At 37.3% G+C, this 14084-nt stretch overlaps 1 protein-coding gene across 1 annotated transcript in view; it reads right to left on the bottom strand.

The window, feature by feature from the left end:
- Positions 1-13996, bottom strand: part of SLAMF9 (SLAM family member 9) — a 29506-nt gene extending 15510 nt beyond the window's left edge. Inside the window, exon 1 of the mRNA XM_007481660.3 lies at positions 13858-13996. The gene's annotated coding sequence lies outside the window, so the exon portion shown is untranslated. The remainder of the gene's footprint in view (positions 1-13857) is intronic.
- Between the last annotated feature and the right edge of the window lie 88 nt (positions 13997-14084).

The raw sequence follows: 14084 nt of genomic DNA, 5'->3' as shown, positions 1-14084 counted from the left end.
TGCCATTTTGCAACTTCCACCCAATAATCTTGTTTTATTCTCTTGAGTCAAATAGAACAAGTCTAATCTCTCTTCCATGTGCCAATCCTTCAAATATTTGAAGAGAACTATCATGTGAAGTATCCTCCCTAACCCTTATGTAGGTCACCTGGAGGAAAAGAGGTTTGACATGGATGATATATACCACAGGAAGGGAATTTGTGTCCTATATTACTTCTTTCTCAAATAATGAATGAATTCTGGCATAGAATCTCAGAGTTAGAAGAGACCTTAATTAGAATGTTCCTTTCTAATCCACCATATATTCTATCTTAAGAGTCAAATCCCTCCTGGGTTATTAAAGCTAATTAATGAAGCTGTTTTAAATCATCTTTTTTGATGGTCCAGAAGGACTGTACTGTGTTTGTTATTCATTCCCCAATAATGTCTCTCTCAAGAGCCCAAGTGGGGAGGAGGTAGAGTTACATAATCAGATGTTTGTACCTCTAAGAATAGAAGGCTTCTCTCTTCCCCAGTAGAGGAGTGATGCAACTAACTATTGGATGGATATAATTTGCTTAAACTAATTTACATAGGGTGCTTAATTTATTCATATGAAACTTCCCTTAATGCTTCTCATATAAATGTATGTGTTTATATGTATATGCATATATATATATATACATATATATATATATATTAGGAGCTGCCTGCAGTTCCTACTTAATATCTTCATGGGTGGACACCTGAGAAGGAGAATGGAGACTGAGGGGAAATGGGTGGTATAACAAAGGAATAAAGAGTCAGAGACAAAGAGTTAAAACATATGGGATCCAGTGAGCTCCTCTGATGGTATTTTTTTGAGTTTCACGTGTTCCCAAACTTTTATTGAAGAATCCAGGAATGTGGAGTGGGAGGTAACTAATGAACATGTGACATGACATATGATTTAACACTGGCTCAATTGACAATCACATAATCATAGAGGAGAAGGTTAGTCATACATGTGACTTAGTATGGAATGTGGTCTGAGAAGGTAGGAGCTAGGACCCTGTGGCAACTAATGTCCTGCTCAGGAATTCTTTTGTCCTTTGGACTGAAAATTTGGAAATACAATAATCAAGAAGAAATATGACCATGAGTCTGGTATATGAACACATAAGATACAATATTAATACATCAATAATACTTTCAAGATGCTAGTATACCTGGTATGTATATGTATATGTATATATATATGTATATATATATATATATATATATATACAATCTAGATACAAACAACCTCTTTCAAAAACCATTAACTTATTAGTCTACTTCTAACATAGACACACACAATCAAAACCTCATTCAAAAAAGGCTTTGAGTACAAAAAATCAAGCCATTCTCTAATTGATAAATGGGCAAAGGACATGAATAGGCAATTTTTCAGTTAAAGAAATCAAAACTATTAATAAGCACATGAAAAAGTGTTCTAAATCTCTTATAATTAGAGAGATGCAAATCAAAACAACTCTGAGGTATCACCTCACACCTAGCAGATTGGCTAACATGGCAGCAGAGGAAAGCAGTGAATGCTGGAGGGGATGTGGCAAAGTAGGGACATTAATTCATTGCTGGTGGAGTTGTGAATTGATCCAGTCATTCTGGAGGGCAATTTGGAACTATGCCCAAAGGATGCTAAAAGAGTGTCTGCCCTTTGATCCAGCCATAGATAGCACTACTGGGTTTGTACCCCAAAGAGTAGGAAAAATACCTGTACAAGAATATTCATAGCTGTGCTCTTTGGCTCTTTAATAGCCACATCCTGGTAATACCATCTCAGCAGATGGGCTAAACCAAGTTGAGGGTCTCTGAAAGGCCTCAAACCCATCAATGAGTTGGGGGGGTTACCCCAAGCATGTAAAGATTTCACCTAGTGGAAGGGGTGGATGAGATCAATTTATTCCATGAAGGTGGCTGAAGCAGTTGCAGTGGAGCACTTAGAGTTTGCTCAGACATTGAAGATACCAAGGCCATCTACTACATTTAAAGCCATCACTTCTTGTCTTGACTTCTGGCTAGCCATTAGAATTGGATGACTGGAAGAGAGAGTGTATCAGATGACCCTATGAAACTCTGCCTCACTTAAATCTGATTCACTTACTACAAGTTAAGATGTCATCCCCTGATATCAATGGTTCTCTTAAAAAAACAAAGGACTTACCACTATCACCACAACCACCACCATCACCCTAGAACATTAAGAAGTCTTTGAGACAAGTGAAAGCCCAGAAATGATCCTGTGAGGTAGCTAGAGAACCTTAGAGATACCTATTTTCATGGGAATTCAGTAATGTCTCTTGCCTGGGAACTCAAAGGAACAAACCCTTCTTGAATATGGAGAACCTTTATCTATTTTACACAAAGATAAGACAGGTTTTGCTTTCAATAAGTTGTGGCTGGAGAAATGACAAGCATACTACATACACATAGGTAAGTGTGATGCAAGTTATCATGGGTATAATTGATTTCTTCTCCCCTGGATAGGAGAGACATTGGAGGGAAGGGGCAAATTTAGAGTTTTAATTTTTAAAAAGTGAATGTCACAAAGAAATAAAAAAAATTTTTTTAAAGTAGAACACAAGTTACAGAGTAAGGAGGAGAAAGAGATCAACTCATCAGTTGAACAACCAACAAGAATTTATCCAGATATAGTACTCTAGGAAAATTTGAGGGGGGAAGAGAATATTTACAGCTGGTGGTGATGCTTGTAGGGGAAGTGATGACTAGAGGAAGCCTTGGAAAGGATTTTAAGAGATCCAAGTGAGGAGGTAATGAATTCCAGGGTAGGACATCCTGTGAGTGTATTGAGCCTGGAGAAGGCACAAAGTTCAGAAAAACAACTAGCTTTTAGCACAGTTTGACTGTAGTATAAAGCATGTGGGTGGGAATAGGCCTGGAAAGAAAACTGGAGTCATATTGTAGAAAGCATTTAAGGAAATACAGACTCAGGAGCCTGTAATGGATCCTAGAGGCAATAGGGAGTCCCATAGTTATTTGAGTTGGGGAGTTAAAAAATCGCTTGTGCCTTAGGAAGGTTATTTTTGTAGCTAGCAATATAGAGAATATGGAGAGATTAGAGTTAGGAGCTTTTTTTAAATGAGAATTTAGGGCACAACTGATGATGACTTGAACCACGATGGCTGTGGGAATGAAAAAGAGCTGGATATAAATCATACAAAACTCAGCAACTAATTAAATGTGAAGAAGAAAAGTTGCTTCCAGTATGATGGTTGTAGATGGAAGCAGTCAGTGGTCTGGGAGGAATTTCTATTCTTAGAGCTCTTGGGGTCCAGGGTCCTAGGCTATATTCACCAGGATCTGAGGGAAAGTGGTGATGAAGTGGTTTGATCTGACTTACCATACCAATAACAAGTGTTTTTTTTTTTAAATAGGAATGGGTGTTGTATTTTGTCAAAACTTTTTTTCTTTATCTATTGAGATAATTATATATTTCTGTTGGTTTTGTTATTGATATGGTCAATTATACTGATAGTTTTCCTAATTTTGAGCCAGCCTTGCATTCCTAGTATAAAACCTACCTAGTCATAGTGTATGATCCTTGTGATATGTTGCTGTCATTTCCTTGCTAGTATTTTATTTAAATTTTTGCATCGATATTCATTAGGAATGTTGTTCTATGCTTTTCTTTCTCTGTTTTTGCTCTCCCCGGTTTATGTATGAGCACTATATTTGTGAAAGGAATTTGCTAAAAATCCTTCTTTACCTATTTTCCCAAATCATTTATACAGTATTGGGATGAATTATTCTTTAAGTGTTTGGTAGAATTAATTTGCCAATCTAATTCTGGGTGTTTTTTTCTTAGGAAGCTCATTGATGACTTATTCAATTTCTTTTTCTAATATGGGATTGTGTATTCTATTTCTTCTATTGTTAGTCTGGGCAGTTTATATTTTTGTAAATATTTTTGAGGAAAGCTGTTGAAAAACAGATTTAGTCTTAATTAATGGGTTACTTACTAGAGGTCTTCAGGCACTTATTAGGGGAACTGTAGAGATACACAGAGGAAGTTGTTAAAAGTAAGAACTGTACCCCTGGGGAATAAATGAAATAATTCCCTGGGTCCTCATACCACTATTCTTAGTTCTCCTTCTACCTGTCTAGTCACTCCTTGGTTTCCTTTGTTGGATGAGCATCCATGTCCCACTTATACACACAACATATTGTATTAAATTATGCTATTCATCTTAATTTTTAAAAAAATTAAATTTTAAGGTGAATGTTGATTGAATGTTTAGTCATGACATTACTTTTATCCATCACACCAAAGAAACTGAATAAAGGGTTTTTTCCAATTAGTATGCAAACTTTATTTTTTAAATGTAAACTTAAAAAAATAGATATAAAATACACCCCCCCCCAAAATATAGAGACATTAACTTGTGCCTGCATAAACCTGGAATTTTCTGTACTCTCCTCACCTCCACCCCGCCAACCTCCACTCTCTGAAGCAATGATACTAATACTAACTCCCAGGGAAAACAAATGATAACCTTAATGCTACCTTTCTTTCAGTGCTATCTGAGAAGAAGACTAAATGAGGCTTCCATGATGGTGAAGAATGCATATGGGACACCACATGCTATGCTTTGGACTAAGATGACCTCCAAAGTCCCTTCCAGCTGTGAGATTCTACCTCTGATTCTTCCTCCCACTCAACTGAATTTGTCTTAATTACCTTTTTGTATTATTTTCTTATCATGAATTACCAAGTTGATTTGAAAGTGCATTTTGGGCTATGTATCTCAATGGGTACTACCTCTGGCATCAGTTGCTCTCTGTACTAAAATTATTAATTGTGACTAAGAGGAAGATCATAAGACAGGATTCCCCTGGGCTGAGAGGTCCTGACCAGAGCTGGGAGCTACAGAGAAAAAGGTTAATTTTGGGATCTAAAGATGATAGTTAAAGGGCTGACCATCTGGTCCAACTCCCTTATTTTATAGATAAGGAAATTGGGACACAGAGAATTTAAGGGACTTCCCAAGATGACACCAGATTATAAGTGTTAAAAGTAGGGTTTTGAACCTGAACCAAAAACAACTTCTGGGCATTTTACCCCATGTTTATGTAAATGAACAATAAATAATAATAACAAATTTATATACCCCTTTAACATTTGCCAAAAACCTTAAATGTTATCTCCCCTTCTTGGTTCTTCTACTATCTGATTTGTCCTGCTCATTCTCTTTTGTTGGATCAACATTCATGTGATGAATGTTGAATATATATGGATATATATATCCTCTCTACAGGTATAATTATGTAACATGTAATTATGGAAGTACCACGATGCTCTGATCTGGTCCTCCTTCTTGTTAGTCTGCCCACTCTCACTTAGAGTCTTCATCAGCATCCATGATTTCATCTCCATACAGTATACTCCCAGATGTGTACATGTAGCCGTAATCTCTCCACTTGGTCCTGAATCACTAGCTGAATATTTTCTACTAGATTGACTCCAAAGTTTCTCAAACTTGATGTGTCTGAAATAGAACTTATTATATCCCCCCCCCCAATCCACCCATCTTCTGAACTTTCCTTTTCCTGTTGAGACTATCACAATCCTTACAAGTCACTAGACCTCAATCTCAGTGTCATCTTTAGCTCCTCCCTCTCACTCATCTCAAAAATCCAAATCATTTGCTTAATCTTGCCATTTCTATTTCCATGATGATATATTCACATCTGTCTTCTCTCCACTTACCCAGCCCTTATCACTAATAACAAAATAGCTTTACTACCTCAAGTTTCTCCCCTCTCCTGTATATTCTTCACACAGATGCCAGTGATTTTGCTAAAGTCCAAACCTGACCAGGTCATTCCCCAACTTAATAATCATCAGTGGTTTTCTGTTACTTCCTGAATCAAATATGAATTCATCTATTTCATATTTAAAGCCTGTTACAACTTATCCTCAATCTACCTTCCAAGCTTTATTAGATAGCACTCCCCCCTCCTGCACCCTCTGGTTCAGCCAAATTGGCCTTCTTACTGTTGCTCCTGACATTCCATATTCTATCTCTAGGCATTTGTACAGGCTGATCCCCATGCCTGGAATGCTTGCACTCTGTACTTCTGTCTCTGAGAATGCCTAGTTTCTTTCAGGACAACTCAAGTGGCACATTCTTTCTACACAAAACCTTCCTCATACTCCCAGCTTTGCCCTTTGTTTAATCCATCTTCTTCTATCTAGTCTGTATGCTCCTACATATGCATGGGTTGTCTAGGCTAAAAAATCCTTGAAGACAAAGATGATTTCACGTTTGTATTTATATTGCCAAAGCCAAGCAAAGTTCCTAACTCATAGTAGGTACTTACAAAGGGCTTGTTGGTTGCTTGATTGAGTCATAAAATGGTTAGAGTATTAGTTACATAACTCATCTTAGGGTTATTGTGAGGAAGGTGCATTTTAATCTTAAAGTACTGCATAAACATGAGATATTATTAATTTAAGATAAGCCAATTGTAATAGTCAATTCTCAAATTCTCAACTTCTATGCAGATGATTCCCTGTGTGCATTAATATAAGAAACAAATTTTAACTCCAAGCAACCTTCTTCCTCATACCTAGGAAATTTCTGGGCTGCCTGCCATCATTTAGCATGTGTTCAGACCACCCGAAATAACTTTAATAGCAGTCTAAAGAAAATATAATTAAGAAGGTAAAGCTATGACTAAAACAAACCAGACAATGCCTTCTAAAACCAACTCTCAATGTTTTGGCTTATCCAATTTTGTAGAATTTGTACCACATCATTAACAAAGATAATTGAAGATATATTATAATGACTAATAAAAAAAGTAAAGCCCAATGTTATTACTATATCATTTTTACTTTCAAAGTTCAGTTATTTCTATCATTTCTTTTTGTCCTCTGCAGGTTTATGTGAAAGAGAAGGAACTGGTTCTCCCCTTTCTATAAAGGGTTATAATTCTTATGCTAGGCATGAAAAAAGAGGTAGCACTGAACTGGGGCCTAGATGATCTGTACTACAATCTTCATTCTATTCTTTACTAACTATATGTCTTCAGACAAATTATAAAACTGCTCTGGATCTCCATCTCTTTACCTTTAAAATAGAGATGGAAGAAGAAAAAGAATGTCTGAAGTTCTTTCCAAAATCTAATCATGATAATCACTATAATAAACAATAATTATACAATCAAGAGACCAGGACTTGGTAGGCAAAGAGAAAATAATGACTTTAGCTTTTATGTTTGCTTACATTCTCATGCATAGAAGATTCATAGTATTTTGATCCTCTACAAGGCTTCAATGGATAACATTCAGATAACTTTCACTTTTCTTGACTTCTCTTACTTTCCTCCTGCCTACAGTGCCCATGCCTCCCTCAAAAAAATCCTCACTTCCAGGGCATCTGGGTAGCTCAGTGGATTGAGAGTCAGACCTAGAGATGGGAGGTCCTAGGTTCAAATCTGGCCTCAGATACTTCCCAGCTGTGTGACCCTGGGCAAGTCACTTAACCCCCATTGTCTGGCCCTTACCACTCTTCTACCTTGGAACCAATACACAGTATTGATTCCAAGATGGAAGGTAAGGGTTTAAAAAAAATCCTCACTTGATCTGACTATCCCCATTAGCTATATCTTTCTTCCTTTTCATAACTCAACTCCTTAGGATAAGTAGAAGGGTTAAAATTAATGGTTTGACTAAAACATATGATTCAAAGTATTATTACTCAAAGTCAAAGTGACCTTTAATTGCTTATATTTACAAAAAAAGGTGCAAAGAGTGAAAGTAGAGAAATACAAATGGGTAGAGAAAACCTACTCAACCAGGACTTAAGTGTTAACTTTCAACTGGAATTAAACTCTCTCCAGAAGACAGGAAGGGAAAGCCAGCTATCCACTTACATAAGTGCTCTCCAAGAGACAGGTCAAGATTATGACTCGAGCTGAAGGTGACTCCTGAAGCCAACTTTCTTCCTTGATCCAACCTTCTTCCTTAAGATGACTTCTTTCTTGAAGTCCAACTCCTTCTTGAAGCTGACTTCTTTCTTGGAGTTGAGTTCTCCAGTCCCAGAAATTCAGGGCCTTTTATAGTGGCTCCTTGTCCCTTCTCCCTTTCACAAGGGCCAATCACAGTTTCCAAATTGTCTAGTACTGCCCAGAGGGCAGTGTCTGTAGGATTCACACCTCTCATCCTCTGAAGGTGTCAACTATTATCAAAGGCTTCTGAAGGTCATCCTCTAAAAGTCAATTTCTCATCAAAAGGTTCACAGTTTCCTGACTGATTGAATTTCTAAGGGTATGAATTCTCTAAGTGGTTTTCAAGCTCTTCTACCTAGTTCAAGCTTTTGTTGATTCAATCAAAAGGTGTGTTAACTCAAAATAGGCAAAGGGAATAAAGGATTCCCTTTCACAAGTGTGAACTCAGAATAGGCAAAGGGAACAAAGAATTCTCTTTTCACAGGTCATCTCCAATTGATATCTCTAATTCCTTTCCTCTCATTCTCTTCTTCACTCTATACAAGTCTGCCTTCTGACTTATTACTCAAATAAAACTGCTTTCTCCAAAATTACTATTGCTCTTTAACCTTTTCTCAATCTTGACCCTTCTTGAGGGCCTACACCAAGGTGATGACTGAGAGTGGAGAGAAAGGAACATATATTGATAGTGCACAAAGCCATAAAAAATGGTTAATGTGAAGTCCCAGTGACAAGATTTGATAATAAATCAGATATGTGAATGAAGGAGAGTGAAGAGTCGATGATGACCCCAAGACTGTGTGGATAATGGCACACTCTGAAGTAATATGAAAAGTGAAGAGGAAAGGGTTTAGGGAGAAAAATAAGGAGTTCTATTTTGGAGATGTTGACTTTGAGATGTCTACAAACCATCCAATCTGAGATGACCAAAAGATTATTGGATGGGAGAAAAGGGGGACAGAGCCAAGAGGGCAGCTTAGTAGCAGCTAAAGCCCAAATCACTCTGACAATCCTTCCAAACCAATCTTTTTAAATCACCTCAAAATGACAAGAGTTAAAAACCAATAGCAAGATGGAATGAGGAGGCTCTTGCTGAATACAACTTGAAAAGCAGGCAGAGAGAGTTGATTTTCACAGGACAAGCAGGAACTAGAAGCAAAACTGCACAAAGAAGAGTGCTGACCAACCCCTAACCCCCCAACCTACTGTGCCAGGTCCCACAACTGGGCAAAGGCTAATTTGGGATTCTGGGACACAGGTTACACCAAGAAAAGAAGACCTAAGACCCACCTTCTGAAGTCTCAAGCCCTGGTACCAGCCCAAAGTGAGACTAGGAAGTCCATGGCCCATCAGCACTGGGATCTTTCAAGCCTGACTGACAAAGACCTAGCCCCAGGGCAAAACAGCTCACATTGATTATCCCTGCAATCCATCAGAGAAGACAGAATCAGCAAGCAGCTTTCAGAATTCCCAGTCCACAGGAAAATAAGCAGACTATAAAAGAAACATTTAATCCTTGAAAATATCTATGGGGACAAAGAACAAAGCACGGAACCAGCAGGGGATGGTGAGAGGCAGGCAAACATGTTCAAAACTTCAGAAAAAAATGAGAATTCATCTCACTCTCTGGAAGAACTCAAAAGAGGAATTCAAAATTCAAATAAGATAGAATGAAGAAAATAGGGAAAAGAAATGAAAGTAATACAAAAAGAAAATAACTGCTTAAAAAGCAAAATTGGTCAACTGGAAAAAGAGGCACAAAAATCCAATGAAGAAAAGTTTAATAGATCAAATGGGAAAGGAGGATTAAAAAAGTAATGGAAGAAATTCAGTTCTTAAAAATTAGAACTGGGCAAATAGAAACTAATGACTCCATAAGACATTAATAAACAATAAAATGAAATCAAAAGAATGAAAAAATAGAAAAAAATATGAAAATTTTCACTTCAAAAACTGACCTGTAAAATAGATCTGAGAGAGACAATTTAAGAATTATTGGATTACCTGAAAGTCATGACCAAAAAAAAAGTCTAGAAATCATATTATAAGAAATTATCCAAGAATATTGCTCTGATATTCTTGAATAAGAGGGTAAAATAGAAATTGAAATAAACCACAGATTACCTCCAGCAATAAATCACCAAATGACAACTCCCAGGAATGTCATGGCCAAGCTCAAGAGCTGCCAGATCAAGGAGAAAATACTGCAAACATTCAGAAAGAAACAATTCAGATATTAAGGAGCTCCAGTCCAGATTACAAAGAACTGGCAGCTTCCATACTGAAGGACTGGAAGGTTTGGAATATGATATTCTGAAAGTTAAAATAACTGGTCTTACAACCAAGAATCACCTACCCATCAAAACTGACTGTATTCTTTCAGAGGAAAGTATAGTCATTTAATAAAATAGAAGATTTTCAAGCATTCCCAAAGAAAAAACCAGATTCAAACAGAAAATGTGATATCCAAATATAAAATATAAGTAAAGCATAAAAAGGTAAATAAGAGGAAAAAATTTAAGGATTTTGATAAGGTCTAATTGTTTATATTCCAAGATGATATCTGTAACTTAAAATTTTTTTTATTATTATCATAGTATTTAGGAGAAGTATACATAGACAGAGAGTATGGTAGTTAGGTATATAGGATGATATGTTAAAAAAAACTACAGCTGGAAAAAGAGAATTGTACTAAGAAATGGGAAGAGAGACATAAAACGGAGAAAATTATATTACATAAAGAGGCATTAGTGGGGTACTATTACAGTGGAGAGGAGGATGAGGGTGGCAACAGATAATGCTTAAACCTTACTCTCATTGGAATTTGTTCAGAGGGAAGAACAGCAAGATTCATTGGGATATAGAATCCTGTCTTACCCAATAAAGAAGTAGAAAGGGAATAAGAAAGGGGATGTTGGGGTGGGGAGTAATATAACAGAGGGAGAAGATGGGGAGATGATTAAAAGACCCTATGGAGAAATAGAAGGGGAATAAGAAGGGTGGTGATGGGAAGGGAAGTAATATAAGGGAGAGCAAAGGTGGTGCATGACTAAAAGCAAAACACTGGTGTGGCAAAAACTAGGTTTAGATCAATATCTTGCTCTACCAAGATAAGGTCCAAATGGATATATGGTCTAAACATAGAGAGTAATATTTTAAGTAAATTAAAGGAATGTAGAATTGTCATATCTTTGGAGAAAGGAAGAATTTATGACGAAACAAGAGATAGAGAATATTACAAGATGTAAAAGGATTAATTTTAATTATATTAAATTTTAAAAGGTTTGTACAAACAAAACCAATGCAACCAAAATTAGAAGAGAAGCAACAAACTGGGGAAAAAATTTTATAACAGATTTCTCTGATAAAGGTCTCATTTCTCAAATATATAAAGAATGAAATCAAATTTATAAGAATCCAAATCATTTCTCAATTAATAAATTGTGAAAGGATATGAATAGGCAGTTTTCAGATGAAGAAATCAAATCAATCATATAAAAATTCGAATTCCCTTCTCATTAGAGAAATGCAAATTAAAACAACTCTGAGGTATCAGATTGGTCAATATGACAGTAAAGGAAAATAATCAATGTTTGAGGGAATGTGGCAAAATTAGAACACTAATACATTGCTGGTGGAGTTGTGAATTGATTCAACCATTCTGGAGGGCAATTTGGAATTATGGCCAAAGGGCTATAAAAGAATGTATACTTTGTGATCCAGCAACATCAATACTAAATCTATATCTCAAAGAGATTTTTTTTTAATTGGAAGGGACATGTTTGTACAAAAATATTTGTAACTGAGCTTTTTGTGATGGCAAAGAATTGGAAAGTAAAGAGATGTCCCTAAATTGGGGAATGGCTGAACAAATCATGGTATATGATGGTGATGGAATACAATTGTGCTATAAGGAATGATAAACAGGATGACTTCAGAAAGAACTGGAAAGACTTCCATGAACTGATGTAGAATGAAATAAGCAGAACCAGTAGAACATTATACATAGTAAATGAAATATTATGGAATGATCAAATGTGATAGACTTTGTTACTAACAGCAATACTATGATCCAGGACAATTCTGAGGGACTTATGAAAAGAATACTATCCACCACCAGAGAAAAAACTGTTGGGGTAAAAATGCAGTTGCAAACATATGATTTATCACTTATTTATTTGGGTATACGATTGGGGGGTTTGGTTTTATAAGATTATTTGCTTACAAAAATGAATAATATGGAAATAAATTTTGCATGATAATACATGTATAACTCAGACTGAATTGCTTGTCAACTCTGGGAGGGAGGAGGGAAGAAGGGAAGGAGACAATATGAATCATATAACTTTGGAAAACTTATGTGAAAATGTTAGCAAAATAAAATAAAGGGGGAAGGTAGATGGCTCAGTGGATGGAAAGCCAGGCCCAGAGACAGGAGGTTCTGGGTTCAAATTTGACCTCAGATACTTCCTAGCTGTGTGACCCTGGGCAAGTCACTTAGTCCCCATTGCCTAGCCCTTACCACTCTACTGCCTTAGAATGAATACACAGTATTGATTCTAAGACAGAAGGTAAGGGTTTAAAATAAATAAATAAAATAAAGATAAAACATAAAAAAAGAAGAGAACAAAAAATAGAAAATAAATTAAATAATTTTAAAAGACTTGGTAATACAGAAATGGAATTCAGAAGAGATATTAGAGTTGGATATATAGATCTGGCATTATTCTCCATATAGATGATAATTGAATCCATGGCAGATGATGTTTGCCAAGACAGATAGTATAGAGGGGAAAAAAAGTGAGTCTTTGAAGGATCCTTGAAGACCACTCAAAGTAAGTGGACATGGCCTGGATGATGGTCCAGCAGAGTAAATCAAGAAGTAGACAAAGAGAGATAGGAGGAGAATGGAAAGAGTGTTATGCCACAAAACCATTGAATGAAAAGAGCATGCAAAAAATAGTTTCAGTTGAATGATACAATTAGAAACCAGACCACAGTGTAGAGGAAGTGGAATAGATGCTTTTTCAAGGAGTATAGATAGATAGATGATATGGGAGGAGAGATAGAGAATAAGCAGTGGAGAGAGATGGGTGGATAGATTAAATGAGGATTTTTTAAAAGACACAGGAGTCATGCTTGTGTTTGTAGGTAGCTGTGAAGGGAGAAACAAAGACAAAGACAGAGAGACAGACAGAGGGGGAATGGGAGGAGAGAAAGGGAGAGGGAGAGAGACAGACAGACACAGAGACAGAGACAGAGAGGAAGAGGCAAGGGGAGAAGAATAGGGAGAGGGGGAGGGGGAGAGGGAAGGAGGAAGGAGGAGATAGTTGACATTTTGGTGAAGGCAAGGTCCTCAACCAAATGGGTGGGAGAAAGGGTTGTAATCAAAGGCTGGGGTAGACGATAAGAATATTTGGAATAGCTGAGGTGGCATGGGTACAGCATTGACTACTGGCAGTTTGGTCAGCAATTGGAGGTGGTAATTAAAGTGAAGGTGGTAGTTAGACCTGCCTGGAACATGCTTCTTTCTGTTTTTACTTTTGAGTTCCTTGTCCCTTCAAGTAGGCTAGCTTGCCTGCCCTGCAGGTGGCAGTTAGTTGGTAAATTAGTGGGGAAGACTGGCCCCTTCTCCATAGTGACTTCTCTGAATGATGACTTCAGGGCATAGGTTGGAAGCAGCTAATCAATAAGCATTTATTAAGTGCCCACTATGTGCCCTGCACTGCATTAAGTGTTGGAGATACATGAAAAGGCAAAAGATAATCCCCTGCCTTCAAGAAGCTCATAATCCAGCAAGGACAGTGGTCTGGGGTGGGGGAGGGGATGGGGTGCTTCTGTTCCTGGAGTCTTCAGGCTTACCTGCCAGTTGGTGGCAGTTGGTCAGCAGTTGGTGGTGGCGATGGTGGTGACTGACAGTGGTGGTGAGGAGGGACAGCTCCTTCTTCAGGGATTGATTCCCTGGATGATGGCTGCAGAGGCAGGTCTAGACACAGGGTAGGTGTTCTTGGGGGGGGGGCACTGCTATTCCCAGAGTTTGGGGGCTCAGGGACAGGTTACTTCCTTTGGGGGTTTGAGGTTGAGGTGCT

This window comes from Monodelphis domestica, chromosome 2, assembly GCF_027887165.1.
Source record: "Monodelphis domestica isolate mMonDom1 chromosome 2, mMonDom1.pri, whole genome shotgun sequence".
Lineage (NCBI taxonomy): Eukaryota > Metazoa > Chordata > Mammalia > Didelphimorphia > Didelphidae > Monodelphis > Monodelphis domestica.
The sequence above is the reverse complement of the archived record's forward strand: the minus strand, read 5'-3'. Positions and strand labels throughout refer to the sequence as shown.